We start from the raw sequence: 5,199 nt of genomic DNA on the forward strand, positions 1-5,199 counted from the left end.
TCAAATGTCATCTCATCAGAGATGCCTTCCCCGCCATGCTGCCTAAAATGACAGCACATTTTTGTCTCTCGCTTAACCTTCTTTACTTTTTTTCCTGGCACATATCATTACCTAATATTACTATATATCCTTTGTTTAAGAAAAATTTTTTTTGTGAGTGGGAATTTTTGTCTTGTCTCCCCACTATATCTCTAGGACCAAGAATGTGTCTGGCATATCATAGAAATTCAATAAATATTTTTTGAATGAATGTTATTGGTTATTCTGCCTAAATGGGTGTATAATGGTAATAACTATTTTCTTTTTTTATAATGAAATATCATACATACAAAAGTGCATATAATGCATATGTACAATTTATTTTATTTTATTTATTTATATTTTTAAGTAGACTCATGCCCCGCATGGAGCCCAATGCAGGGCTCAAACTCACGACCCTGAGATTAAGACCTGAGCTGAGATCAAGAGTCAGACGCCTAATCAACTGAGCCACCCAGGCACCCCTGCATATGTACAATTTAAAGAATAAGTGGATACCCATGTATTACCAGGAAGTATGTCAACAGTATCTTCTGAAGTATCAAAATAGATTTTACACCAAGTCCAAGTCCAAAATTGTTTCATATTATGAATCCATTAGGACTCTCTTTGATGTAAGTATCAGAAAAGCTAACTCAAACTGGCTTAGACAATAAGGAGATCTGTCATTTAAAGTCTCACCAAATAAAGAAAGAAAGAAAAAAGAAATATCCAGAGGTAGGGGGAGCTTGGGGCAATGGTTAATCCAGTGCTTAGAAGATGTCACCACAGTATTGTTTCAATCCTTCTCTTCATCCTGCCTTCGTTGGTATCAACCTCATCCTAAAGCTAACTCACTAATGGTGACAAGATGACTGTGGATAGATCCAGGTTATATGGTTTATTCCATGTCCAAGAAAGAGCAGGTATTTTTATCAAGGTATCATAAGCTAGAGATGCTGAGAGCACTCTGATTGGACCTTCTTGAGTCCATTGCTCACCTCTGGACCAACCACATGCCTAGGGGAATGCAATGTGCTGAATGGCTTAGCTGGTCTCAAGGGCTCCAACCTTGGAGCCCCTCGTAGAAATCAGGAGCTACTGGAAAGGCAGTAATGCAAGCTGAGATGGTATTCACGAATATCCACTGTACCACTATTCACCAAAGACCTCCTGACACCTGGAGCTCAGAGTCAATTTTGTCTAGTTGTAGACATATTCTAACAAGCTTGGTGTCTGCTCTCCCAGGCCACAGCAAGTGGGAGAGACTCGAGGTACATAGATGGACAAAAATAGGCAACAGCACCAAGTAGACACAAGATTCCAAAAAGTATGATCATTTAGCCACAAGGGGAAGCACACACACACACACACACACACGCACGCACACACACACAGTGGCTCATTGATGACAGGACTGATTTATACCTTAGTGCAACAGTAATATTATGATGACCCTATGTCCAGTGGACAATGACTAAGAAGAAAAAAGGATGTTTAATGGATTTGGAAGAGATTTTATCAAAACAAGAACTATTACAAAGAGAACACTCAGAGAGATACATTTTAGTTCTCCCAAATGAAGCCAACTAAATGAACTGCTGTTAGCTGTAATTATCAAAAATTATAGTGAGATGAGAGCCGTCCTTTCCACGGGTTTCGGGAATTTCTACCTCTTCCAGACCTGTTATTAAAAGAAAATCATAACAATTTAATGAGCAAAATGAATGGTTGGTTTTTGTTTTGTTTTGTTTTTTCATAAAAAGCAAGAAACAGTCCTTTTCACACTCAAAACTTTAAAGGGGGTAACTTAAGCTTCAGGTCACTATCTTTCCCACTTCTAGTAAAAAGTATGTTGGAGCTAAGTACTTATCCAACAGTTACTGAGAACCTGAATTTATTGTAGCTCAAATGTCCCTGACAGCATTTTGAGCAAAGAGGCAGTAGGTTAGCATGGCTCATGGGTTTGCACATGGAAAAATCAAGACACAAACTAATGAAATAACTCACTTCTGGGGCTCTCTGGGTCCAGTTCATGGCAGAACTTCCAATGCCGGCCCAACTCTTAGTTATGCTGGGTTGCTGATTTTGTTTTAAGGTACTAAAAATAAAAGAGACAGGAATTGGGACATCTGGGTGGCTCAGTCAGTTAAGCGTCCGACTCTTGATTTTGGCTCAGATCATGATCTCAGGGTCATGAGATTGAGCCCTATTGGGCTCCGCAATGGGTGTAAAGCCTGCTTAAGATTCTCTCTCTCTCTCTCTCCCTCTCTAAAAAAAGAGAGAGAGAGAGAGATGAATCAAGATGTGAGACTAACAAGGAGAGAGGACTCTATGTGGGGACTCCATATGGGGGATGTTGTTCCATTTGAAATCCAGTGTGGCCTCCCACAGTCCATAATCTTCTTTTTTTCTTTGAATATTGTACTTCTTCACTGAGGCAACCTTAATTAAGAGTAGAAATAGCAGGCTGTTCCCCAAGTGATACAATCTGAGCGCCACTTAGGAAGGGCCTTTACTCTAAATTCTCCACCACCACTGTGATGTTCCACCAGTAGAGATTACTGGCGTTGGGGTGGGGGTGGGGGACAGGGTATTGTTCCACCTTCAGGGGTCCCCGAATAAATGGTATATATTCCTGAGAAACATGATAAGACCTTGGGCAGGGAGAAACAAGCTGGGCTGTAAGAAAGAGAAGGGTGTGTAGAACCCAAGTAGAGAAAGCAGAGAGACTGGTTTGTTACTTTTACCCTCATCCAGCCTTACTTACAATTACCCGTCATTCCCCACCCTTCTGAGTCTTTCTCCCTAATCTGGAACACTCCACTTAAGCTGTCACTCCAGAGCAATCCTTCAGTCTGTGATCTTTCCCTCCCTTTCCGGGGTCTTGTTCCTGCTCCCCTGACAGCACGCCTCGTCAGCCCTGCGTGGATCTGCCTGGGGACCACAACAAAGTCCCCCACACTGGGAAGCTGAAATCACGAACATTTATTCTCTCACTGTTCTGGAGGCTGCAAGTCTGAGATCAAGGTGCGGCTGGCGTTGGTTTCTTCTGATGCTGCTCTCCTCTGCTCTCCTCGGCTCTCCTCGGCCACCTTCTCCCTGTGTCTCTCCACGTGGTGTCTCTGTGTCTGGGTCCTGATCTCTTCCAGTAAGGACAGCAGTGACAATGGATTAGGGTCCATCCTAATGACCTCATTTTTTTTAAAGATTTTATTAATTTATTTGACAGAGTGAGAGAGAGAGCATAAGCAAGCAGAGTGCTCCCCCACAGAGCAAGGAGCTGGATGTGGGACTCGAACCCAGGACCCTGGGATCATGACCTGAGGCGAAGGCAGACGCTTAAGCGACTGAGCCACCCAAGCGCCCCCCTAATGACTTCATTTTAAATTAATTACCCTGCTAAAGGCCATCTCCAAATTCAGGCACATTCTGAGGTACTGGGGACAAGAGCTTCACACAGGAATTTGGGGGAACGCAAATCAGCCCACAACGATACCTGACTTCAAAGAGTCCCCTCAAAGTCCCTCAGCTCCTTGCCTGAAACACTGCCCCAGAATCCGTTTCAAATTTATCGTAACAGGTTTCTTTGAGGCAGGATTTTCTAGTCTGATGCCCCTCCCCCACCCCCCACTGAAAACATTAGGCAGGACACGGTGTGGTTAAATTTAGAGGCCAACCCCAAAGGCAACTTGTGGGTTTGTCCGTCTGTTTGTTTTGTCAGAATTACAACTGGGTTCTGTGTGTACACCGAATTGCCCCCACGGGACAACTCTGTCTGGACCTGGCCTCTTCGCTGATAGGCACACTAGGATTTCTGAGAAGCTGTAGACCCAGGCGGGGAGCTGCCTCCCACCAGCACCAGCCAAACCAGGGCAGCTAGCTGGAAACGAAAGCATTCCAGAATTAAGGGGAAAAACTGCACCACCGCTGAAAGAAAAACAAAGGCTCTTGTTTCCTCCCCAGCTTGCATCCTGGGGATTACAGGGGTCTCAAACTGGCAGCATCAGCCCAGATCTTTGATCGAGCCTGTCCCTCCGGCTCTGGTTCAGGTTTCAACACCTGGGTTGCATACCTTTCCAAAAGAATGGCCTTTCGTCAGGTTTGCCCTGAGTGGCCGAGCACAGACCGGAGGTATCTGCGGAATGGCATCAGTCTGAGGCTCCCTTTCTCAGCTATGTGACTACACCCTGATTCGGATAAACAGCCTCTCATTGCCCCCCCTCACCCCACCCCAGGCCTCAGCCCTCCACCCTGGCCACTGGGCTGGGTTCAGAGTCCAGACCTCCTGTTTAAACTGGAGCAGTCCCACACACCGACCCTGAGTCAGGGCCTCACACAACAGTTCCCAGGCAGCCTCCAGAGTTCACACAACCTTAACTAACCCAAGAAAGAAGCCTTCCCTGTGAAAGAAAGGAGTAAAATCTCTTTTCTGGAAACCCTGAAAAGTAGGCAAGAGGCTCTTCTATTGGAGCTGGAGGACGTGTGACTCCGCAGTGGCCCGCCTCCCCGAGCCTGGTGCCATCCTGGGATCTGGGCCCTTGCTGAGCACTGGTGGATCTCAACGGGGACTCGTCATCCGGACCCCGAAGCCTGTCCCTCAGTCGTGACTGCTCTGGAGACTGTGACCTTTCCCGCACTCGGCGCCTGGGGTTTGGGGATTTAGCTGCTCTAAGAATACTGGCTGGGCACCTGGCTTGCAGCCAATTACCCACTGGTCATATCGCATTCTCTGAGGGTGCTAAGGCTCTGGCCCATTCCCCGAGCTCCTGGGGGCCCTTTTAAGGTGGCAATACACATCAATGACTCAGAATCCAGCGCATCTTGCTAGACTCTCCCCTTGTGTCCTTTCCTCCAGCGCCCATCAGACTTGCTGCCTCTGATTCCAATCACCATCCTGCTCCCTTGCCCACCAGCCTTCTGCCCCCAGGGCTTGGCCCCCTAGCCTCTTCCTTACCCGCTTCCACTTGGTTTCACCTCTTCCAAATCAGTTTCATTTTTGAAACTTGAGTTTCAACCTGAGTTCATTCCTTGTGGCAGGTGCGAAGGGGAATGAATGTTTGGCCCTGGCTACAGAGAGCTGGGAGATCCGTGGGGGGTGCTCAGAAACAGCCCCCCCCCCCACCAGGCAGAACATCCCAGGCACTATGAAAAGAGAAAGAGGGAGAAAGGAGGAGGTCG

At 46.6% G+C, this 5,199-nt stretch overlaps 1 long non-coding RNA gene across 1 annotated transcript; it reads right to left on the reverse strand.

The window, feature by feature from the left end:
• Window positions 1-1,623: 1,623 nt before the first annotated feature.
• LOC116645604 lies at window positions 1,624-3,236 on the reverse strand. The gene is made up of 3 exons (XR_004301976.1): window positions 3,019-3,236; window positions 2,029-2,119; window positions 1,624-1,702 (listed from the first exon to the last, which is right to left on the reverse strand). It is a non-coding gene; the product is annotated as an uncharacterized LOC116645604 (long non-coding RNA).
• Between the last annotated feature and the right edge of the window lie 1,963 nt (window positions 3,237-5,199).

Source organism: Phoca vitulina, unplaced genomic scaffold, assembly GCF_004348235.1.
Source record: "Phoca vitulina isolate PV1807 unplaced genomic scaffold, GSC_HSeal_1.0 scaffold33, whole genome shotgun sequence".
Taxonomy (NCBI): domain Eukaryota; kingdom Metazoa; phylum Chordata; class Mammalia; order Carnivora; family Phocidae; genus Phoca; species Phoca vitulina.